At 39.7% G+C, this 27,110-nt stretch overlaps 1 long non-coding RNA gene across 1 annotated transcript; it reads right to left on the minus strand.

Moving 5' to 3' along the window:
• Window positions 1-388: 388 nt before the first annotated feature.
• On the minus strand, window positions 389-20,395 carry LOC145069683 (uncharacterized). The gene is made up of 3 exons (XR_013689634.1): window positions 19,953-20,395; window positions 1,167-1,223; window positions 389-726 (listed from the first exon to the last, which is right to left on the minus strand). It is a non-coding gene; the product is annotated as an uncharacterized LOC145069683 (long non-coding RNA).
• Window positions 20,396-27,110: the final 6,715 nt, after the last annotated feature.

Genomic DNA, 27,110 nt, shown 5'->3' on the forward strand with positions numbered 1-27,110 from the left:
CTGTGATAAAATCAAATGGTATTTCAGATAACCACCAACTCAAATAGGAACATAGATTACAAAAATGTAGAAGAATGTGAGATAGAAAACTTGAAGGCTTTGTCACACTACCTAGCCAAAGCATACACAAACATACGGTCACATCAGATGTACACCAATTCACTATTTTCTTCTAAATGACCATTATACCCCTCCACCCTCCAATTCATAAAAAGTTATTATGATTAAAAACTGAAATAACATTGTACTTATGTTTCTTTGACAATATTTGCAACCGATTAAAGTACAATGCTATAATCTAAGGAAACCTCATAAAAATGCTTTATGTTTCTTCTTGTCCCGAAGTTTATATTTCTTTGTCTTTCTTTTAGTCATTATGATCCATCATTAATTTATAAGTAATGAATTTATATTTACAAAAGCAGTAAGCATGATAGAAGTTGATTAAAACCCAAATAAGATTATAATGAAATTATAAAAAATAATAAATTATCCAATGCATTTATTGCTACTGCCCATTATTACCTCGCCAATATACATGTATAAACATTAACATCATTCACTCACTAATCTTGTAACTTTTAATAAAAGTAAAATCGTTACCCTTCACAAAAATTTATCTAGTTGCAAGATTCGTTTATTATCGACCCTTGATACACAAAACTTCTTCTTGGTGCATCATCAGCTTCTAACTGAACTGAATCTCATATATCACTAACCATCAATCTGTAAACGAAAACATAAATCCAAAAAATCAAAAGTAAGCTTTCATGAGAATCAGAATCTAATCAATTTCACTCAAAGCGAGTTGGGTGAAAGCCACAACGTGTGGGAGAACTTCAACATGGAGACAAAAGCTTCAAGTGGATTGGAAACACAAAACACAATCATACCTGATGCCAGAAAGAGGATTGGAGGTTTGATGATAAGCATATCTAAAAATATTAAGGATTAGAGAAGAGAAAGCAAGTCTGATGATGATATTGAGCAAAATAGTAGATTCGAAACACAAAACATAATCACCCCTGATGTCAGATAGAGGATTGGAGAAGAGAAAGGAGGTCTAATGATAAGCATATCTAAAAATTAGGGTTGAAACCTGTAGGATTACTTTCAGTAAATCGACCAAATAGGGAAATTGACAAAAAAAAATTGGAATGAATTACCTTTATAATGCTAATTTATTCAGGAGTTTCGGTGATCCCTCCTTGATTTCTCCTTCCCTGAAGTTCATTGTGACAGAATCTACACCTTGTTACAATGAATAATATAACCATTTGGGAAAAAAAAAAAAAAAACTTGAGTAGTGTGACATCCCCAATTTCTCGGCCAGAAAAGACCGGTTTGTTTATGCTTTATTTTAAAATCAGAGTAATCGTTTAAAGAAAACGGTTGCGGAATTTGTTCCCAAACAAAATATGATAAAATTTATCAAAACGTTCTTCAAAGAGAATGTATTTTCATTAAATAATAAAACCTCGGGATGTCATGTTCCGATACAGACCAAAAGCATAAACAATATAAAATAGACCTTACAACAGTTATTTGAAACTACTGATCTATAATCCAAAATCTCTCATCAAGTCCACCAATTTATACTCTTGTGCCATTACCTGTAATGCAAAGAAAACTGAGTGGGTCAGGCTTGGGTGTCACAACTGTAAATTTTGAGCCATGTAATCTATACATTCAAGTTAATGTGAATCAAAAACTTCAAGTAAATACATTACACAAGTACTACAAGTAGTCATCAAACAATTGGAAAACCCTAGAAGTTCTTGTTAAGTCTATTTTGGACTAGAACTTCCTTATTGGATCCAAATGGACCAATAAGCTTCCAATTGGACTATCATGGGCTTAGAACCCTAATTGGGCTCTAATTGGACCCACTCTTATTTATTTCAATATCTTGGGTCATATTGGGCCTAGAATGAAATAAATCACAAGCTTTGATCCATAATTTAACCTAACCTAGCTTATTAAAGCATAAAAATCATAATTTTATTTTATAAGGCTAATAAGCACCCAAAACTAACTCTAATCTTGGGCTTAAGGGAAAAAGCCCAAAATTTTCTTTTCCCTCTCTAAAATCTCGGCCCAAGGCCCAAACACAAGAAAGAGTTGACTTTCAAGTGACACCTCATCTTTACCCATAGGATATCCATGCATTATTCTCATTTCTCCATGCACTTCACTTTAAAGATCACTTCACTTCTTCTCTCCTCTCTCACTTTCGGCCATACACACATACACCCACCAAAAATATCTCAAACACTCTCTAGATCACTCAAGAACAACTCTCCCTCTCCACTCAAAAATCTCGAGTTCTAGGAAGCATTCAAGAGGAAATCTCCACAAAATTCTTCATCTAAGAACCATCTCAAAACTCGAGATCTTCATCAAGGGGAGCTAAGGCCAAAAACACTTCATTTTTCCTTCCATTTTTCCTTGCAAAACCGAATCAACACCCCAAGGTGAGCTTCATACCCCCTATTTTCTGTTTTTATGAGTTTTGGTGGGGGGGGAATACAAGTGAAAGTGTAGATCTATATATGTTTGTATGCCTTGTATGATTTCCATGCTTATATGTATGCTTTTATGTGTTTTAATGTTGGATCTAGCCATTAAACCCCTCAAAACCGAGATATAACTTATGTTTTATGATTTTAGCTTCAAATATATTTCTATATATAAAGTGATACAAGAAAAATAGCTAAGTGGTTAGTAACAATTTTCTTTAAGCTAAAAACACACATTTTGGGCCAAAAATGTGAAAAATACAAAATTAAGGGCCCAAATTGACATTTCACAGATTCTGATGGATGAAATGTGCCAAAACAGTTTCCATAAAACTATTTCTGGAATTATATTCAATTAGAGGATTAAAAACATAAATTTCAAGCTTATTGGGCTAAAAATGAAAATTTCGGCCCAAGGAGGCCCATTATGCGAATTTTTCTGTTTTGGAGGGCCAAAACTGTGAATTTCTGTAAAACAGTGGACTATAAGTGTCCCAAATCCTTTTCAAAGGTTTAAAATGCTTTTTAAATTTAAAAAGGACCAAAGTTGCAAAAATTTTCCAATTTGGGCCAAAATTGTCAAAATTGCGAAAAGAAGGGCTAAAACCGAGAAAAACTGCATTTTCAGGGACTTAAACTGTTTTCTATGAAAAATATGCTGGAAAATATTAATTTCAATAATTTTTGGTGTTAAAATGTCAAGAAAAATAGTTTAAGGACCAAACCGGGAAATATTACATAAAAAGGGTTGAAAATGTAAATTTTACAAATAATGAGGGGCTGAAAACAGAAATATTTCAAGGCTAATTCAATATGTACAATTTGATCAAATAATGACACCGCGACTATCGACGAAATACAACTCATTACAATACCAAAAGTCGTTGCTAAACGAATTGGCTCGGTCTCGAGCCAATGGAAATCTACAACTACTAACTCTTCGATACTACGATTCATACAAATAACGTTTGGTAATACATATACATACGAGTGTGCACAGACGTCTACGCACCATCTTCGGGCCCCAAAAGTGTAAAATCTTGCTTGCTGGGCCTAGCTAGCCCAATGACCTGATCTTAAGGCCCGAAGACACATATTTTCTACGAAGTGTTGAGTTTCACCGACTTGGCACAACGTAGAGTGACTTTCAATGGCTTGTACCACTGGTCCCCAAGGGTCCTTGGTATTGCTAGAAGAGTCTGCATATTTTACGAGGCGGGTCGGGGACCCCTTGCACGCATATTTTCCCCAACCGGTTAATGGAGTCACCGGGGTCTTCGTGACCTCTTTCTCTTCGGATGTGGGACTACACCTAGTCCGGGCGATTGGATAACGCGATTAGTACTGACGACGCCTTCGGAGTCGTTAGTATAACTATAAACTAGGCGTTTGTGTAACGCGGGTTTGTAGTAAATAATCCTGCTCGAGAACCTTCCAACGTCGCCTGGGACTGACACTATACGCTACATAATGGTTGCAACGTAACTTCATGTAACTCAAGGAACTAGGAGAACATCGGGTTTTCCTAGGGTTTTCAATACATACAGATTTGAAAGGCATACATTTCAAATGAACATTTTTTTTTACAAGTATAGAAACAAACAAGCATACCTATGGATCTTCACAAACGTTTTCAAAAGCTTTTCTTTTCAGAAAATATCGGATTTTCTGGTGGATTTTCAAACAGTACAAACATTCGCTTTCAAACACTACTTATGAACTCACCAACATTTCATATGTTGACGTTTTTTCAAAATACTTGTATTCTCAGGGAACCAGTGAATCAAGGGAAATCATATTCAGTGACGGTTGCAGTATATTTTTGAATGAATGGAACAAATTAAATTTTTGGGAATGTAATGTTTTAAACAATGTATGACATGTAAACACTACTGGTTGTACTATGTAATGAATGGTGACGAATGTTGTTATGTTTCATATATATTCAATGTTATGGTATGCAATTGAGTCACGACAGCCCCCGGACGTTTCCGCCGTCTGGTTCGGGGGTGTGACAGGTTGGTATCAGAGCTTTGTTTATAGTGAACTAGCATGTCGAGCCATACATTGATATGCAACTATAAACCAAAAAGAAGGACTAACATAACTCTGAACAAAACAAATAAATAAAATACACTTGCTTGCATTAGGAGTAAGGACCTAACGCTGAATCAAACACCATAATGCTGGTATCTCGGTTAACTCGGGACTGTTCTTAGTGATACCAAGGAGTGAATGTAGCCTGATCAACTACATTCTCTCCAAGGTAAAACTAACACACGCCTTGACGAGATCGGGATAGCCAGGGAACCTAAAAATTATACCCTTTATCACCCAAACAAAGAATGTTTGCTTAGTCTGTGTAATAGTCATAGTACCCTAGGAATAATGTAGCATAATTACGTACTCGCGCAGACAGCATGGCTGGTTTTCATCACCCTGGAGACCCCTACTTCCCTAATCAGGGAAACAACGGGTGGCTAGAGGAGGAGGAGCCCGAGGAGGAGCAGCAGGGTATCCAGTTTCATCAGGCCTTAGTAGCTCACGGGATGCTTGTGGATGAGCCAGGAGGGAATCCAGGCGAAGCACACGATGTCGGACCCGACGAATACGTAGACACTAACTACGAATTTGGAGAGCTCGACGATGACGACGAAGACGGCCGGGTCGGGGACCAGGACCCCATCCCGCCATGCGAGGACGAGGCACAACCAGATCACCCTGCCTCACCAGCGAACCCCCCAAGAGAGAACCGTTTCCTCGAAGCTGAGATCGCTGCACTGCGACAACAGCTGTATGCTATGGAGGCTCGGGCAGTGCAAGCAGAGCATGAGAGGGATGAGGTTATAGGAGACATGGCAGAGATGGCGCAGCTACTGGCACAACATTTCGGCATATGACTTTGGCACCACCTCCTGACGCAGCTCATCGCGGTTAGGGATAGACCTATCGTAGTAGGATATTAGTAACTATGTTATGTACTCCGGCTCTATGTTTAAGTGACTACACTACTCATGGAGCCGTTATGCTGTCGGATTAGCATTACTTATGTATGCTCCTACGAGCAAATTTTCTTGTACTAAATGCGGATAATATTAATAAACTTTTGTGTGTTTTGCTATAATATTCTCAGTTGCTATGTGTTGAGACATTATGATTGCATGCTTGATGATAGTAATGTTTAGGTTCGCACCATACACCTAGTTAGTAGAGTCGCCACCTCACAGAAACCACGTACACTCAACATCTTTCCGTTTCATGACAGAAAGATGCCTCGCCCAGCTACTCGCGGAAATCCCGAACCAACCCCGCCGGAAGTTGACTCCACTGCTTTCCAGGCAGCCGTGTCTGCTGCAGTCACAGCGGCTATGGCACAACTTCACCGAGGGAACAACGGAGGAGGTAACGGGCAAGGATCCGGAAGTTCGAACAACGGGACGAACCAAGGACTCACTAAAACGTGCACCTACAAGGATTTTGCGAACGCTAAACCCCGAAATTTCAACGGCACTGGGGGAGTGATCGCTCTAAAGCGATGGATCGAGAAGGTAGAGTCGGTATTCGAGATATGTGAGTGCCCCAAGCAGATGAAGGTGAAGTTCGCGGCCTGCACTTTCGTGGACCAAGCACTCACTTGGTGGAATGGCCACGTAGAAGCTATGACACTCCCTGTAGCCAACTCTATTCCCTGGGCAGAAATGAAAGAGATGTTGACGGCTGAGTACTGCCCCCGAGGCGAAATACAGAAGATGGAACAGGAACTATGGAATCTCACGGTGCAGAATGGGAATATCGATGCTTACATATCGAGATTCAGTGAGCTATCTCTGTTGTGTCCGGGTATGATCACATTAGAGGGAAAGAAGATCGAACGATTCATTTGGGGACTGACATCCCCCATTCAAGGGAATGTGATAGCTGCAAACCCTGAAACTTTTGACAGTGCGAAGAGATTGGCAAAGAGGCTATATGATCATAACCACAAAAAGGGCGAGAAACCGGTAGAGACTGAGAAGAAGAAGGAGAGTGATGGTAAGAAAGGATGGAACCACAAGAGAAAGGGACGTCAGGGCCCCGAGACCTCTAAAAGGCAGCAAACGGTGGCAGTTCACGCTGTCACTGCGCCGGTTCCAGTCACCCCACATGCTCCAGCCTCAGCTGCTTCCAATACTTCAAGACCCTATTCCGGTAATGCTCCCAAGTGTAATAAGTGCAGTTTCCATCACCATGGAGAATGTAAGGAGTTCCATTGCACCAGTTGCAACCGAAGGGGACACACTGCAAGGTTCTGCAGGACTTATCCTTCTCAGAACCAGAGTCAGGGAAACAACCAGAACAACAACAACAACCACCGCAATACCAACAACACCAATGCCGGCGGCAATAACGCAGGGCCTAGCCACACCTGTTTCGGGTGTGGAAGGACGGGACATTTCCGTCGAGACTGCCCTAACAACAACAACAACTCAGGAAACAGAGGAGCAGGAAGAATGCTGACTATGGGTCAGAGTGATGCAGTTCAGGACCCCGCAATTGTGACCGGTACGTTCCTCCTAAACCACACTTATGCATGCATCTTATTTGATACCGGAGCGGAGCGAAGTTTCGTAAGCGAGAAGTTTAAACATTTATTAAAACAACAACCCCAAAAGCTAAATGAAACCTATACGGTGGAAATGGCCAATGGGAAGACCGAATCCACTAGGGAAATCTACACTGGATGTACCCTAACCCTTAACCAACACGTATTACGAATAGATCTGATGCCAGTGTCAATTAGGAGTTTCGATGTGATTATCGGCATGGATTGGTTAAGCCCCCACCATGCTGAGATTATGTGCCACGAGAAGGCCGTTCGCCTTCGTCTCCCAAATCACGAAACCCTAGTAATTTACGGAGACAAACCTAGCACGAATCTTCGTCTTATCTCGTGCATCAAAGCACAAAAACATCTGCGAAAGAACAACTTAGCGTTCTTGGCTCACATAGTGGACAAGACCAAAGAAGAAACTAACATCCAATACATTCCGGTAGCGTGTGAATTTCCGGACGTGTTTCCCGAAGATCTTCCAGGAGTACCCCCAGAGAGACAGGTTGAGTTCCGAATCGACCTCGTTCCAGGAGCAACTCCTCTCGCTAAATCACCATATAGATTGGCACCTGCTGAAATGCAAGAATTATCCAGCCAACTCAGTGAGCTTCTGGACAAGGGATTTATCCGACCTAGCTACTCGCTATGGGGAGCTCCGGTGCTCTTTGTCAAGAAGAAGGACGGATCTTTCAGAATGTGCATCGATTACAGAGAGTTGAATAAACTCACTGTTAAAAACCGCTACCCACTCCCGCGAATCGATGATCTATTCGACCAGCTCCAAGGAGCTAGCTATTTTTCTAAAATAGACTTACGGTCCGGATACCACCAACTCAAAGTCCGAGAAGAGGATATTCCAAAAACCGCTTTTCGAACCCGCTATGGACATTATGAATTCGTTGTAATGCCCTTCGGTCTAACAAATGCACCTGCCGCATTTATGGACCTAATGAACCGAATCTGTCGACCGTTCTTGGACAACTTCGTCATTGTGTTTATCGATGACATCCTCGTCTATTCTCGAAGCAAAGAGGAGCATGGCCAACATCTCCGACAAGTCCTAGAAACGCTGCGATCGGAAAGGCTTTACGCCAAACTCTCTAAGTGTGAGTTTTGGCTACGGAGCGTGAATTTTCTAGGTCATGTAGTTAGCCAAGATGGAATTCATGTGGATCCCTCTAAGGTCAAAGCTGTGGAAGGATGGGCAACTCCGACTACGCCCACAGAAATTCGTCAGTTCTTAGGCCTAGCAGGCTACTATAGGAGATTCATCCAAAACTTCTCTAAAATCGCCAAGCCACTTACCTTGCTTACGCAAAAGAGTGTGCCATTCAAGTGGACAGATCGACAAGAGATTGCGTTTCGAGCCTTGAAGCAAGCTCTTTGTAGCGCTCCTGTACTATCTCTACCTGAAGGAACGGAAGATTTGGTAGTTTACTGTGACGCGTCAAATCAAGGCTTAGGTTGCGTTCTCATGCAACGTGGAAGAGTGATAGCATATGCGTCCCGTCAACTAAAGACGCACGAAGTAAATTACACGACCCATGACCTAGAACTGGGAGCTGTGGTCTTCGCCCTAAAAATTTGGAGGCACTACCTGTACGGTACCAAGTGCACCATCTTCACAGACCACAAGAGCCTCCAGCACATCTTGAATCAGAAGGAGCTGAACATGAGACAACGAAGATGGGTGGAGTTGTTAAACGACTACGAATGCGAGATCAAGTACCATCCAGGCAAGGCCAACGTGGTAGCTGACGCATTAAGTCGGAAGGAATACACAAATCGCCGTACGAAAACGCACTCGATAACCATTCAGTCTCATCTGACCACTCAAATTGCACCAGTCCAGGCAGAGGCTATGAAAGCGGAAAATAGAACTAGCGAGGCATTACGCGGAATGGAGAAGAACCTAGAAGTCAAAGAGAATGGGGTATACTACTTCATGAACCGTATTTGGGTTCCAAAAATCGGAGGATTCAGGGAGACCGTTATGAAGGAAGCCCACAAGACACGATACTCCATTCATCCTGGTTCGGACAAGATGTATTTGGACATTAAGCAGCACTATTGGTGGCCTAACATGAAGGCGGAAATCGCGACTTATGTTAGTAAGTGCCTTACGTGTGCCAAAGTGAAAGTGGAGTACCAGAAACCTTCCAGGTTGTTGCAACAACCGGCAATCCCTGAGTGGAAATGGGAGGGGATTTCTATGGACTTCGTGACCAAGCTGCCCAAGACGCCGGACGGATTGGACACCATATGGGTAATAATCGACCGACTGACGAAATCTGCCCATTTCCTGCCGATCAAAGAGTCCTACAAGATGGAGAGGCTGACGCGTTTGTACCTACGAGAGATTGTAAGACTTCATGGAGTGCCAAAATCTATCATCTCGGATAGGGACAGTAGGTTCACGTCACGCTTTTGGCAGTCGCTCCACAAGGCCATGGGAACTCATCTTGATATGAGCACCGCGTATCACCCACAAACGGACGGTCAAAGCGAACGAACCATTCAGACGCTTGAAGACATGCTTCGTGCATGCGTGATAGACTTCGGAAAGTCTTGGGATACCCACCTACCGTTGATCGAGTTTTCATATAACAATAGTTATCATTCGAGCATTAAGGTGGCCCCTTTCGAGGCACTGTACGGGCGTAAATGTAGATCACCGTTATGTTGGGCTGAAGTAGGTGACACCCAGCTAGCAAGAACACATACGTCGGATAGGGCAATGACAGGACCGGAGATTATTCGCGAAACCACAGAAAAGATTGTCCAGATCAAAGCTCGATTACAGGCATCGCGTGACCGGCAAAAGAGCTACGCTGATAAACGGCGAAAGCCCTTAGAATTCCAGGTCGGTGATCGAGTATTGTTGAAGGTCTCACCCTGGAAAGGGGTTATACGTTTCGGAAAACGGGGAAAGCTGAACCCGCGATACATTGGACCTTTCGAAATCGTCGCCCGAATAGGTCCGGTAGCCTACAGACTACAACTACCCGCGGAGCTAAACGGTGTACACCCCGTGTTTCATGTTTCTAATCTGAAAAAGTGCCTATCAGATGAAACCCTTGTCATTCCTCTTGGCGAAATCGAAATCAATGAGAATCTCCTGTTCGTCGAAGAACCAATCGAAATCATGGACAGGGAGGTGAAGCGTACTAAACAAAGTCGCATCCCGATCGTGAAGGTACGGTGGAACGCAAAGCGTGGGCCAGAATTCACGTGGGAACGCGAAGATCAAATGAAGCAGAAGTACCCTCACCTATTCTAGCAATTCTCAAATCTAGCTTTCAAACAGAATTTCGGGACGAAATTCCCTCTAACGGGGGGATGATGTCACAACTGTAAATTTTGAGCCATGTAATCTATACATTCAAGTTAATGTGAATCAAAAACTTCAAGTAAATACATTACACAAGTACTACAAGTAGTCATCAAACAATTGGAAAACCCTAGAAGTTCTTGTTAAGTCTATTTTGGACTAGAACTTCCTTATTGGATCCAAATGGACCAATAAGCTTCCAATTGGACTATCATGGGCTTAGAACCCTAATTGGGCTCTAATTGGACCCACTCTTATTTATTTCAATATCTTGGGTCATATTGGGCCTAGAATGAAATAAATCACAAGCTTTGATCCATAATTTAACCTAACCTAGCTTATTAAAGCATAAAAATCACAATTTTATTTTATAAGGCTAATAAGCACCCAAAACTAACTCTAATCTTGGGCTTAAGGGAAAAAGCCCAAATTTTTCTTTTCCCTCTCTAAAATCTCGGCCCAAGGCCCAAACACAAGAAAGAGTTGACTTTCAAGTGACACCTCATCTTTACCCATAGGATATCCATGCATTATTCTCATTTCTCCATGCACTTCACTTCAAAGATCACTTCACTTCTTCTCTCCTTTCTCACTTTCGGCCATACACACATACACCCACCAAAAATATCTCAAACACTCTCTAGATCACTCAAGAACAACTCTCCCTCTCCACTCAAAAATCTCGAGTTCTAGGAAGCATTCAAGAGGAAATCTCCACAAAATTCTTCATCTAAGAACCATCTCAAAACTCGAGATCTTCATCAAGGGGAGCTAAGGCCAAAAACACTTCATTTTTCCTTCCATTTTTCCTTGCAAAACCGAATCAACACCCCAAGGTGAGCTTCATACCCCCTATTTTCTGTTTTTATGAGTTTTGGTGGGGGGGGAATACAAGTGAAAGTGTAGATCTATATATGTTTGTATGCCTTGTATGATTTCCATGCTTATATGTATGCTTTTATGTGTTTTAATGTTGGATCTAGCCATTAAACCCCTCAAAACCGAGATATAACTTATGTTTTATGATTTTAGCTTCAAATATATTTCTATATATAAAGTGATACAAGAAAAATAGCTAAGTGGTTAGTAACAATTTTCTTTAAGCTAAAAACACACATTTTGGGCCAAAAATGTGAAAAATACAAAATTAAGGGCCCAAATTGACATTTCACAGATTCTGATGGATGAAATGTGCCAAAACAGTTTCCATAAAACTATTTCTGGAATTATATTCAATTAGAGGATTAAAAACATAAATTTCAAGCTTATTGGGCTAAAAATGAAAATTTCGGCCCAAGGAGGCCCATTATGCGAATTTTTCTGTTTTGGAGGGCCAAAACTGTGAATTTCTGTAAAACAGTGGACTATAAGTGTCCCAAATCCTTTTCAAAGGTTTAAAATGCTTTTTAAATTTAAAAAGGACCAAAGTTGCAAAAATTTTCCAATTTGGGCCAAAATTGTCAAAATTGCGAAAAGAAGGGCTAAAACCGAGAAAAACTGCATTTTCAGGGACTTAAACTGTTTTCTATGAAAAATATGCTGGAAAATATTAATTTCAATAATTTTTGGTGTTAAAATGTCAAGAAAAATAGTTTAAGGACCAAACCGGGAAATATTACATAAAAAGGGTTGAAAATGTAAATTTTACAAATAATGAGGGGCTGAAAACAGAAATATTTCAAGGCTAATTCAATATGTACAATTTGATCAAATAATGACACCGCGACTATCGACGAAATACAACTCATTACAATACCAAAAGTCGTTGCTAAACGAATTGGCTCGGTCTCGAGCCAATGGAAATCTACAACTACTAACTCTTCGATACTACGATTCATACAAATAACGTTTGGTAATACATATACATACGAGTGTGCACAGACGTCTACGCACCATCTTCGGGCCCCAAAAGTGTAAAATCTTGCTTGCTGGGCCTAGCTAGCCCAATGACCTGATCTTAAGGCCCGAAGACACATATTTTCTACGAAGTGTTGAGTTTCACCGACTTGGCACAACGTAGAGTGACTTTCAATGGCTTGTACCACTGGTCCCCAAGGGTCCTTGGTATTGCTAGAAGAGTCTGCATATTTTACGAGGCGGGTCGGGGACCCCTTGCACGCATATTTTCCCCAACCGGTTAATGGAGTCACCGGGGTCTTCGTGACCTCTTTCTCTTCGGATGTGGGACTACACCTAGTCCGGGCGATTGGATAACGCGATTAGTACTGACGACACCTTCGGAGTCGTTAGTATAACTATAAACTAGGCGTTTGTGTAACGCGGGTTTGTAGTAAATAATCCTGCTCGAGAACCTTCCAACGTCGCCTGGGACTGACACTATACGCTACATAATGGTTGCAACGTAACTTCATGTAACTCAAGGAACTAGGAGAACATCGGGTTTTCCTAGGGTTTTCAATACATACAGATTTGAAAGGCATACATTTCAAATGAACATTTTTTTTTACAAGTATAGAAACAAACAAGCATACCTATGGATCTTCACAAACGTTTTCAAAAGCTTTTCTTTTCAGAAAATATCGGATTTTCTGGTGGATTTTCAAACAGTACAAACATTCGCTTTCAAACACTACTTATGAACTCACCAACATTTCATATGTTGACGTTTTTTCAAAATACTTGTATTCTCAGGGAACCAGTGAATCAAGGGAAATCATATTCAGTGACGGTTGCAGTATATTTTTGAATGAATGGAACAAATTAAATTTTTGGGAATGTAATGTTTTAAACAATGTATGACATGTAAACACTACTGGTTGTACTATGTAATGAATGGTGACGAATGTTGTTATGTTTCATATATATTCAATGTTATGGTATGCAATTGAGTCACGACAGCCCCCGGACGTTTCCGCCGTCTGGTTCGGGGGTGTGACATTGGGAGCCTGGTGAGCATGTAGGGTTTTCAACCCACAATAATACATTTATTATATTGAATTATCAAACAATCAACCCAAATACTCATTCCCATTATCTCCTTTATTTCTTAAGGATTTACCCTAAGAATCAACTATCCTTTAACCATTTATTCCTAAGGATTGACCTAAGGAATTGACACAAAGTCCACCACTGCCAAGGTCCACAAATTACGATTGGTAAACACTTAGTTCAACATACTTAACAAACACCTAGTTCTAACACTCCTAGTGAACCATTAATTCAAAACATCTGGTGAATACTTAGTTCTAAAACACTTAGTGAACACACTCAGTTCAACAACACCAAGTGAACACATCTAGTTCAAAAAGACTTAATGAACACATTGAGTCCAAAAATACCAAGTGAACACATAGAGTTCGGAAATAACTAATGAACACATTGAGTTCAAACACCAAGTGAACACGTAGAGTTCAAAAATACCTAATGAACACACTGAGTTCTAAAATACTTAATGAACACATATAGTTCAAAATACCTAATGAACACATTGAGTTCAAGGACACCAAGTGAACACATATAGTTCAAAATACCTAATGAACACATTGAGTTCAAAACACCTATTATTTCGTCTCACATCAACTATTTCATCTACCCATGTTCTACCCAACATATTTGTAGATGCAAACACATATAAAGTTTAAATCTTTTAAAACATGTATAACACATTATTTCAACATTTATCTCAAGTAAACAAACAATGTATAAACACCTAGCACATACTTCATAGCAAATACTTCATATCTATGCGGTAGAAGAAAGTGAATATACATTCACACATATAACAACAAAATATACACATAACACGTATTTCGTATAAAATACTTCGTATTTATGCGTTAGAAGAAAGTAACCACACACTCACTTGATCTGAAGATGATCGGACAGCACTACAACTTGCAGAAGTAGTAATCCACAGCAGATCTGGAAGATCTCCACAAAAATCGAACTTCTTGCGGGCAGAGCTTCGGCTCGGGAACCGCACTTCTCGGGATCTTCGGGATCTCGGGACTTGCCTCGGGGATAGAGAATAATACCGGGGCTTCGAGGTATTTCTGGAACGCAAAACGATGCAAAACGGGAGAGAGAAGAGAAGAAATTGGCAACCCTAAACGGCTGGCCCTTCAAATCTATTTATAGGGCAAATTTGGCCCTTGCCACGTCGTGGCAACCTTGTTCCACGTCGTGGGCTTGGTCGTCACTGCATGCGTCATCCCAAGTTGCATCTGGGGGCATCCCGGAGGTGTCAGGACACTTGCCACGTCGTGGCAACCTTGTTCCACGTCGTGGGCTCTGACAGTTTTAGGGTTTCGCGCCCCGAACTTCAGAAATTCATAACTTTCGCATACGAACTCCGTTTTCGACGTTCTTTATATCGACGCGAAGGTGAGATTATGATCTACAACTCTCGTTTAGACTCCATTGGCTAGTTTTGAATTTATTTTTAATATATTATAAGTATATTAGTTATATATTATCTTTAGTAGATCAGGACAGGAAAACTCCGCTCGAAATTCATAACTCCTTCATCTGAACTCCGTTTTCGTCTGTCTTTTTATCGATGGACTACTATCGAATAAATCTTCAAATCTTGTTTAGATCACTAAGGATAAATATCTATCTACCTTAAGTTCACTATTTACATCGCGTTGGGTCGCGCTGGGTCGTGCCGGTTCTGTCGCGAAACTTCGACAGGTCATAACTTCTTCGTTATAACTCGGATTTTGGCGTTCTTTATATGCACGGAAACCTTGTGACATATACTACAACTTGGTTAAGATTAATCCTTCTAAATAATCTTCCATCAAAAAGTCATTTTTGATGCTTATCGTCTCTAAATTGACTAGCCCTGATCTACGGGCGTTACAATTATCTCACCCTTAGGATGATTACGTCCCGGAATCATCAACGAAATAGGGCTTATATAATGATTCCACACATAATTTCTTCATCCTAGGTAATAACCGTAAGTTCTATATTTCCTCGAAAGAGTGTTTAATTCTATGGCTTTCTTGACTACAAACGATGCCCAAATCTTGCATCTACTTTTCGTACTATGTTGTACTTTCAATCGTAACGTTCAAGTTACAAAATAAATCCTTATTGCGGACTCCTTCTTCTTCCTGGGATAAATACATTCCTTTATCTATTGTAATAGACCGATGGGTCGTGTCCCGATGACCTCTCATCGTAGTCGGACTCAATTGATATGACCACTAGGGTCGAAATAACAACCATCTTACTAGTCATTACTAAAACAATGGTAATGACATACTTGAATAAAATGGAATCAATTATTAGCTTCTTGGTAACCTTGTGACTTACCATGATCCAAGCGTGAGTCCTGTGCTTCCAGTAGTATAGATCTCTACTACTATTCACACCTACTCATACTCGTCCCAAGTATTGTCTCTCAGTCAACCAAGTCACTACACAAAATCACACAATCATCCACTACATCGGATATTAAAACTATAGATACCACCTAGATATCAAAACCATACATATCACATAGATATCAAAACCATACATATCACATAGATATCAAAACTAGGGTTTATATTAGATCTTGAAATGATTACACAAAGGTTCAAGTTAACCCTATACTATGCCTCTAATAGGCTACACCACAAGTTACTATTCGCATCGCTACTTCATAACTGATTATCGGATATAAAATCTTCATCCTTGATTCGCTTCGTCGAGGATCATGTGGAATGCCCTTGGCTTTGCTGGTTCTTTCTTCTTCGGGCAATTGATCGAAATATGCCCTTTTTCGTTACACTCATAACACACTCTCTTACTAGATGCACATTCATTGGCGTAGTGCCCAGTCTTTCCACACTTGAAACATGTAACCTCCTCGCCACATTTTCCTAAGTGTTTCTTCTTGCACTTATCACACCATTTCGCTTCATCCCCTCCTCCTTCGAACTTTTTCAAACCAGACTTCGAGAATTTTCTCTTCTCGTCGGACCTTGAAGAACCTTCATGCTTTCTTTTCTCACCAACTTCAACTCTCTCCAGACCCTTCTCTCTTATCTGGGTCTCAACATTCCTGGCTGCTCTAACGGCCGTTTTCAAGGTATTTGCCATTTTGACTGTTGGGCCAAAGTCTGTGGGCAATCCGTTAGCAAACCTATCAATCTTGGAGAGTTCAGTAGGCACCAAGTAGGGGAATAGCTTTATCCTCTTGGTGAACGCGGTGGCATACTCATCCACACTCATCTTTCCTTTCTTCAGGTTCTGAAATTCGTTGTTTAGGTCTATTAGATCTATCTCTGAGCAATATTGCATTTTCATTTGCTCCACGAATGCTTCCCAAGACATTTGCATGGCTTCTCCTCTTGGCATTGTATCTGCCAACAACTTCCACCAGCTCAAGACTCCAGTCTTCAGTTGTCTAACTGCAAAGACAGTCTTCTGTTTGTTGCTACTGTCACAACTTTCAAATACCATCTCCATTTCAGAGATCCAATCCATAATCTCAACAGGCTTTGGGCTCCCCGAAAGACTTGGCGGCTTGGCGCCCAAGAAATTCTTGTACATTCGCCCATCCTTGTTGTATCCCCTTTTCGGGTCGTTCCTTCGTTCTCCTTGAGTCCTAACTTGACTCAAAGCGCGACTATTGTTTCCTTCCTCCGATTGTTCGGGAATCAGATCGGGTTCCTCAATAGGTATGATAGGTTCGTCCCTATTTTCATGTAACATCTGTCGCATCTCATCCCTTTGTTCGGCTAACATAGCCCGAATCATGGCTTGCACCGCAACCATCGTTATTAGTTCTGGTGCTGCTGCTACAACAGGTATTTGCTCAATCACTGGTGGTTGATTCCTGTTTTCATCCGCGTTTCCAACGCCACTCCTGGTTCTTACCATTTTTGATCTACACACCGAATAAGGTGAAATTAGATCCTCATCCACGATAGATAATTAAATCATCCTTATCACGCCGAAACGTTTACATGCTAGCTCTAATATCGTAGACGTACGCTTAGAATCCTACACACATAAGGTTTCCAGATCCGGTCGGCAACAGACCATAGATCCGAACAAAAATATCATATATGGCAACATATAACATTTAGCACATAAAAGCATTTTAGGGACCGCTCCTAAAATAAACTATTGCTTGTGTCAATTTAGGTGTACTACCTAACATATTTTAGACACACTCCTCCCAGTCATTACTTAGCATTCTAAGTTTAAGTCTAGAAATTTCCTACAAATTCCTAGTTCGCTTAAACTAATGCTCTGATACCAACTGTGACATCCCCAATTTCTCGGCCAGAAAAGACCGGTTTGTTTATGCTTTATTTTAAAATCAGAGTAATCGTTTAAAGAAAACGGTTGCGGAATTTGTTCCCAAACAAAATATGATAAAATTTATCAAAACGTTCTTCAAAGAGAATGTATTTTCATTAAATAATAAAACCTCGGGATGTCATGTTCCGATACAGACCAAAAGCATAAACAATATAAAATAGACCTTACAACAGTTATTTGAAACTACTGATCTATAATCCAAAATCTCTCATCAAGTCCACCAATTTATACTCTTGTGCCATTACCTGTAATGCAAAGAAAACTGAGTGGGTCAGGCTTGGGAGCCTGGTGAGCATGTAGGGTTTTCAACCCACAATAATACATTTATTATATTGAATTATCAAACAATCAACCCAAATACTCATTCCCATTATCTCCTTTATTTCTTAAGGATTTACCCTAAGAATCAACTATCCTTTAACCATTTATTCCTAAGGATTGACCTAAGGAATTGACACAAAGTCCACCACTGCCAAGGTCCACAAATTACGATTGGTAAACACTTAGTTCAACATACTTAACAAACACCTAGTTCTAACACTCCTAGTGAACCATTAATTCAAAACATCTGGTGAATACTTAGTTCTAAAACACTTAGTGAACACACTCAGTTCAACAACACCAAGTGAACACATCTAGTTCAAAAAGACTTAATGAACACATTGAGTCCAAAAATACCAAGTGAACACATAGAGTTCGGAAATAACTAATAAACACATTGAGTTCAAACACCAAGTGAACACGTAGAGTTCAAAAATACCTAATGAACACACTGAGTTCTAAAATACTTAATGAACACATATAGTTCAAAATACCTAATGAACACATTGAGTTCAAGGACACCAAGTGAACACATATAGTTCAAAATACCTAATGAACACATTGAGTTCAAAACACCTATTATTTCGTCTCACATCAACTATTTCATCTACCCATGTTCTACCCAACATATTTGTAGATGCAAACACATATAAAGTTTAAATCTTTTAAAACATGTATAACACATTATTTCAACATTTATCTCAAGTAAACAAACAATGTATAAACACCTAGCACATACTTCATAGCAAATACTTCATATCTATGCGGTAGAAGAAAGTGAATATACATTCACACATATAACAACAAAATATACACATAACACGTATTTCGTATAAAATACTTCGTATTTATGCGTTAGAAGAAAGTAACCACACACTCACTTGATCTGAAGATGATCGGACAGCACTACAACTTGCAGAAGTAGTAATCCACAGCAGATCTGGAAGATCTCCACAAAAATCGAACTTCTTGCGGGCAGAGCTTCGGCTCGGGAACCGCACTTCTCGGGATCTTCGGGATCTCGGGACTTGCCTCGGGGCTAGAGAATAATACCGGGGCTTCGAGGTATTTCTGGCACGCAAAACGATGCAAAACGGGAGAGAGAAGAGAAGAAATTGGCAACCCTAAACGGCTGGCCCTTCAAATCTATTTATAGGGCAAATTTGCCCCTTGCCACGTCGTGGCAACCTTGTTCCACGTCGTGGGCTTGGTCGTCACTGCATGCGTCATCCCAAGTTGCATCTGGGAGCATCCCGGAGGTGTCAGGACACTTGCCACGTCGTGGCAACCTTGTTCCACGTCGTGGGCTCTGACAGTTTTAGGGTTTCGCGCCCCGAACTTCAGAAATTCATAACTTTCGCATACGAACTCCGTTTTCGACGTTCTTTATATCGACGCGAAGGTGAGATTATGATCTACAACTCTCGTTTAGACTCCATTGGCTAGTTTTGAATTTATTTTTAATATATTATAAGTATATTAGTTATATATTATCTTTAGTAGATCAGGACAGGAAAACTCCGCTCGAAATTCATAACTCCTTCATCTGAACTCCGTTTTCGTCTGTCTTTTTATCGATGGACTACTATCGAATAAATCTTCAACTCTTGTTTAGATCACTAAGGATAAATATCTATCTACCTTAAGTTCACTATTTACATCGCGTTGGGTCGCGCTGGGTCGTGCCGGTTCTGTCGCGAAACTTCGACAGGTCATAACTTCTTCGTTATAACTCGGATTTTGGCGTTCTTTATATGCACAGAAACCTTGTGAAATATACTACAACTTGGTTAAGATTAATCCTTCTAAATAATCTTCCATCAAAAAGTCATTTTTGATGCTTATCGTCTCTAAATTGACTAGCCCTGATCTACGGGCGTTACAAGTAGAGGTAAACGAATTAAACCCGGTGTGGATCTTCCGACTGTTCTTTGATCCTGAGAATTTTGGTATGCTTATATACGAATAACCCTTCGTATGGATCTACTTCTTCGTCATATTGAGGAATCAGACTGTGTAGGTAAAGCACAAAACGACGACTGAATAATTGAAAAACCCCCAAACATCCAGTCCTGAAATCGAAAAAATTGACCAAAATTCATCCAAACCCATTCTATGTTCTCTAAAACCACGCACACATACACACATCTACAATACCCCCCTGAAGCTTCCGATCGTTAAAAAAATCAAACAGAGATAAAGAGAGGTGCATCATTGGTTATTGTGATTTAATTGTTGATTTGGAGATGATACTGTTTCCTGATTTGTTGCTATGTAATTGTTGATTCTTTGGAATGTTAGGTTTTTAGAATTAATGATTTCTTGATATAAATCACGTAGTTGATTCCCAAAAAATTGAATTTCAAAAGAGAATAAGAGGAATTAACAATACATGCAATTATATAGTGGCACAAGGGTAGAATTGGAATTTCAGTTTGATAATATGGGTGGGAAAAAAAGCTGGAGGAGAGCTAAGAAAATGCCACGTGGCGAAAATGTACTGTTTTATTAGAATAGAGGATGTCGTTAGATGTGCTTAGTAATCACATTTCGGTCTCCTCGTTAGTCAATGCTTGCCTACATGTTCTCTTCCTCTGCTATGGATTTTACTCTTTTGGACACGATGTGCTCCTCCCATCGATTCATCACCTCATCTTCCAATCAAACGCACTCACCTCCTCTAAACCGACCTCTAGACTCCACAAAGCAAGATTGATCCAGCCGCCACAAATGCTAATTACTTTCAACCATCGTCTCTTTCCCCCCTTCAATCTCCTTCTTCTGTGTGTTCTTCCCAATCTCACTCACTGTCGATTGCGACAAATGTGACATCCCCAAAATCACGGCTAGAAAAGACCGGTTTCATTTATGCTTTTAAAATAATTTCAGAGTAAATCCATTGATTTAAAAGAGTTATGGAATTTGTCCCCAAAACAATACATGATAAAATAAGGTTTATCAAAGCATTTCTTAAAGAAATGTATTTTCATTATATATCAAAAATCGGTATGTCATGTTCCGATACAGACACAAAAACATAAACAATAAAACATAGACCTTACACAGTTATATACAACTACTGGTCTATAAAAAAAACATCTTCATAATTTCTCCAACTTATGCTCTTGTGCCACTACCTGTAATACAAAGAAACTGAGTGGGTCAGGCTTGGGAGCATGGTGAGCATATAGGGTTTTCAACCCACAATAAATAGTTATATTTAATTTCACCAACCAACAATAACCCGATTTCCCATTCCTGTTATCCTCACTTTACGTCCCTATGAAAACAACTATTACAAGGGACCTAATCTAGGATTTTCATCGAGACGGACACTACTGCAAAGGGGTTTCCTCAGCAATGAATGTCCCAAGGCAACCATGCGGGGGATAGAATACAACAAATGAACACCCAAGTTCACTACACCTACAGGTTATGAGTCTGCCAACGTTCCACTGAACTGTCTAGAAAAGTCTGTGGCCATCATCCATATTCTGTTGGATGACTAGATCACAATCACATCAAGGCCTCTCATCATTTTTATTTCATCACACATCGCTATCTACCCATGTTCTACCCAACATATTTGTAGATAAAATGTACTTGTTTATATACAGCTTAAAACCTGTATAACATATTCATTCAATACTCATAGTACCACATAACAAATAGTATATAGTCACATAGCACGTATTTCATAGAGTATAATTCATATATGTGTATTATCAGAAAGCAACTACATACTTACTCATATCATATATCTAATACAGTCATCAATACTTGTATTAAAATCGTGTATGTGAAAGGGACTATGCACTTACTTGATAAGATGATTATCGGACAGAACTACGGCTCTAAAAGCAGTAACTCTTCGATAAATCTGGGATATCTTCACACACCGGGCTTCTCGCGAGCAGAGCTTCGGCTCGGAAACTCTTTTCTTCTCGGGATCTTCGGAGCTTTGAAACTTGCTTCGGGTTTCGAGATGATACCAGGGCTTCGGGGGTATAACTTGCACGTAAATCGAGGTAATATGGAGTGAGAGAGAAGAGATTTGGCAACCCTAAACGGCTGACCTTGCTTTCTATTTGTAACAGCGTAAATTTCAAAACAAATTTTTCATTTTTCATCAACCAAGTTCATATAAAAACATTCTCAAATATTTCCAACAGTAGTTTTTGAAACATAACATATCCCAAGATCATAAAAATCAAACTCTCTCTAGTGTGTATGAGTCACGTCGGTGCCTTCCCACGGTCCTCGCTAGTACCTAAAACACATAACACAACAACTGTAAGCATAAATGCTTAGTGAGTTCCCCAAAATACCACATACAACACATACGCCACTCGAGACTATAATACAACCATCTGGTCGACGTGTCTCAACGGGACCCTCCAATCCCGTAGCTCGTTGGACCCTCTAGTCCGGTCATAACTCGTTGGACCCTCCAGTCCGGTCTATAACATCATACAACATACATATATCACATAGCACATAATCTCATACGTAACACATAAGACCCTCTGGTCAACACATAATACCACTCTAGGTAACGTATAGTGAGAAGACTTACCTCAGGTGTCCCAATAAGTCTCTGACTCGGTAGAAATGTGATCTAGCCTCTACTTAATCACGTAAAATAAATACTCTCATAAATATAACTATACTCAAACCTTTCTTAACACCCTCAGAAGGGTAAAAAACCATTTTACCCCTCTCTTGGCTCAAAGGCCTCACTGTTGACCAAACCCTAAAAGTCAACCACAAGTCAACAGTCAAACTTTGACTCGACTCGTTGAGCGCACTTGGGCGACTCGGCGAGTCTACACGTGTCTACTGACTCTCTTAGTCCCTTTTGGCACGTCGAGTCCTTCTCCTTACTCGACGAGTCACTCCTGGCAACTGGCATGAATCGCGGAGCCACCCCGACTCAACTCGCCGAGTCTCAAGAACAACTCGGCGAGTTCCGCTTTGAACTCCAGTCCCCTAGCTCTCCCTGACTCACCAAGTTATTTCCCCAACTCGGCAAGTCTACTCACTGAGTGATTTACGGGAAACCCTCATCCTACTCGCCGAGTCTGATCTTCGGACTCGGCGAGTTCATGCCATGCACAAACTCCATAGACCTCTTGAGGTCAGATCTGTTTTAATCCATAGATCTAACCTTCCCAAGCATGATAATCACGTAAAAGTTCGGACCTTAACACTCAAATAGCATCAAGATGGTCTTACTTGGTGATTTAGTCCCAAAATAACATCCTAAATTCATGACTCCCAAAATAACTCCAAAAATCCCCAAGGGTTAAGGTCTCTGGACTCCTTTGAGTCCAAATCCAAAGCATGAACTCGAGAAGGGACCAATTGCTCCATAATCTATCCCCTAAAGGGGGTTAGAAAACCCTAACTCTAGGAAATCAACACCACAACTGAAGAAGGTCCGAAAAATACCTCAAGATGAAGTCTATGAGCTCTAAAATCACCAGAATCACACCTCCTTCAGCCACCTCTTGGCTTGGTTTCCTCCTTCTTGCAATTTCACCAACAAAATGATCACAAATGGCCTCTCCTTCCTCACAAATGCTCTAGATCTCTTAGGGTTTCTCTCTGGGGTTTGGTAGCCGCAAATGACGGCCCTAAGGTCCTTTAAATAGGTCCCAAACACAGGAAATTAGGGTTTCATTAAACAGCGTGGACTCGCCGAGTCTAGCTGTGAACCCAGATACGAATCCGCGACCATACTCGGCGAGTTTAAACACCAACTCGCCGAGTCCCCTCACAACTTCCAAAAATAATAAATAAAATATTATACCTGGGAATCCGGATGTTACACTATTTATAAGAGGCTGAAAAACCATGCTCACGTCGTGAGCTCGAATATGTCATTGCGTTCGCCATGGCCATTATCCCTAGAAGACGTCCATCACCTGCTCACGTCGTGAACACTGTGCTCACGTCGTGAGCTTTGACACAAATGGAAGTTCGTGCCCCAAACTGCAGAAATTCATATCTTTCGCATACGAGTTTGGTTTTCAATGTTCTTTATATCTACGCGTAGGTGAAATTATGCTCTACAACTCTCATTTAGACTCCGTCGACTAATTTTGACTTTAACTTTTATTATATTATTTTTAGTAGGCCGGGACAGAAAAACTCCGTTAGAAATTCATAACTCCTTCATCTGACGTCCGTTTTCGTCTGTCTTTTTACCTTTGCATTACTATCAACGAGATCTTCGATTCTCGTTTAGATTGTTTCAGCTATTCGAACTTTGGGTTGCATACTGCTAAGTCGAAACTTCAAAAAATCATAACTTCCTCATACGACGTCAGATTTAGACGTTCTTCTTATGCACGCTCTCAGTTTAACGTATTCTACGACTTTCATTTAGATCACTAAGGCTAAATATTGCTCTATCGTACACTCGCTATTTACATCATGTAGTGTCGTACCGCTTCTGTTGCAAAACTTTGACAGGTCATAACTTCTTCGTTATAACTCGGATTTCGACATTCTTTATATATCTGGAACCCTTGCCACGACCACTACAACTTCCTTCATAGATATTGGGCTTATCTAATATTTCATCATTACGCTTATTTTTATTCTTAATTCATTTAAGCCACACAATTAAGCATAAAACACATAATACTCAAATAATACATTTCTATTATTTCAAAATGAGTTACAAAGGTTAACCTACACTATTACATCAATATTGATGCCTAGCCTATAAACACGGGCGTTACAACAAAACACCACAAATGGTTCGATTCCTTATACCCCTTTTCTTAATTTCACACCCCGACTCTTCTTTTGTAATGGTCTGTAGTCAATCGGGTGAGAAACAATAATTGGCTTCCCTATCCTTCTACCATTTTTTGTTTCACTGTCATCGACCATAGTGTTTTCGAATCCACTATCCAACTATCTCTAGGAAAACAACATAGATGAAGCTTGGAAGTGTTTTAAATCTCTTTCATCGCCATCTTCATTACTACCAAGTAGGCCTCTCATTAACTCATTGATTACTCATTTGTGTTCGGTCAGGAACGACACTTACAATCTCAAAAGGGAATTTGTTACTTTGATGTTTATGTTAGAGACAAAACCATATGTATTAGAGCATAAATCGGTCGAGTCATTCTTAATTTCAATCAAGGGTACAAATGGTGGATTGTCGGACCACTCACCACCACCATCGAATCAAGAGAGTTGATGTTCAACTTTGACGGTAATTTCTCTCCTATTTTCTATCGCATCAAATTCCTTGCAAAACTCAAAATTAATAAGGTTCTTGCTTTCAAGGTTTGTTAATAGCCCTAATTTCCATCATCAATTATTTTTCTCGTGATTCTTTATGTGTGACAAAAGAAATCAATTCTTTGAAGGTTTGGCAATAACGTTATTTTCAAGGTATCAGTTCTTTTATTTTTTAAATACTTCGTATAAAAAAAAGTTTGTTGATTTCTAGATGAATTTTATGTTGTAAAAAGGGAACTTTACTAGTGGAATAATGAACATACCACAAACGGATAAATGAGTAATATCAAAAGTTGGACTTCCTGCTGTATAGTTTACAATGCTTATATTTGAGACAAATTGAACAAGATTTTTCTATTTCATGAAGGTTCCATCGGAATTCGCAAAATCCATTTACAAGTAGATTTCAAAATCAATCAAAAAATATGTACGTCTGCTTTCTCTCTTCCACTCATGAGCGCTCACAAATTCTAGTTTATTTCCACAACCAGATGTGTGATAAAATTCTATTTCTTTAAATAATGTACCAACTTCATTTTGTTTATTTATTTTTTATTTTTTTCAAATCATGTAATTTTTGAGTATACATGATCTAATATGTGTTGTTTCTGTAGGAAAAGTATCACACATTAAGTGGATGTTTTCGGAACTATTTTAGTATGGATTAGCATTTTAAATTTCTCTATTTTCACCCCCATTAGCTCTTTCTTTTAAAAAATTCTAATGAACTTTTATATACATTAGATGTTTGGTCCATGAGTGTGGCATGTTTGTATTTATTTATCACTACATTAAAACTTTGCATTTATGTTGGAGACACTAGGCTACTACTACGAGTTATACCATCCATGTAAACTTGGTCTCTGAACATGAATCTCCATATGATATGTTACTCTAACATCCTTTCTTGAAAATTCGTTATACTTTTTGGGAGGCTGAAGGTAATCATGCTCGGAGTGTTGGGTTTTCTATCTAATGGATTTGCCACCACAAGCTTTGGATTGAAGGTGATGGAAGAACGAGGAGTAGACGTGAACGGATTCTGGAAAACATTAGACGGGCTACAAGGTGTGTGTTTTAAACCACTTTTCTTCTCCACCTTCTTTTTTTGTTCTTTTAGCTAAATGATTAATTATGTAGCAAATGGGTTATAGATCTCATAAACCTTTATTGTGTTTAGTAGTTATTTTTGTTTTTCAATTATTCTTGATGCTTTAATCTTCAATTTTATACAGGATGCCGAGGATAATGATGTATACTTCAATGTTTACTAGGGAAAGGTTTTACTTATTATTAATGTTGCTTCCAAATGTCTACAATTGTTTTATGCTTTTATGAGTTTTGGGTAATAATTTCAGTTTATTTATGTTTTTATCAACTTTATATACCAAAAAATGACAAAGAATTGGACGGTTTATACCGATGGAAAAACGACATTACTTCACTTTGTACTCCAAGAAATCATAAGATCCGAAGGCAACGAACCGAAGGGCATGTTAAGAAACTGATGTGTTCTACATGTAATAATACAGAAAAATCCTTATACTCGTAAAGGTACATGCAACCTAATAGATTTGTGTCATAACACTATTGAATAAACATATTGTTGAACAACAAAACTTATAAACCCCAGATGAAATCGAAATTCACATTAAATGGAGGGTTACATACCTTTTGTAGATCCCAATGAAGTTGATCAAAATCTTCATGTCTCTTGGAAAACCTAGCTCCAATAGTATGCGAGCCACTAATTGTTCACACTCAAAACGCAAGAAACCCTCGGATTGAAGGAGAGGGAAGA

The sequence above is a fragment of the Lactuca serriola genome, chromosome 1 (assembly GCF_051521515.1).
Source record: "Lactuca serriola cultivar US96UC23 chromosome 1, Lser_US96UC23_V15, whole genome shotgun sequence".
In the NCBI taxonomy this organism is placed as follows: Eukaryota; Viridiplantae; Streptophyta; class Magnoliopsida; order Asterales; family Asteraceae; genus Lactuca; species Lactuca serriola.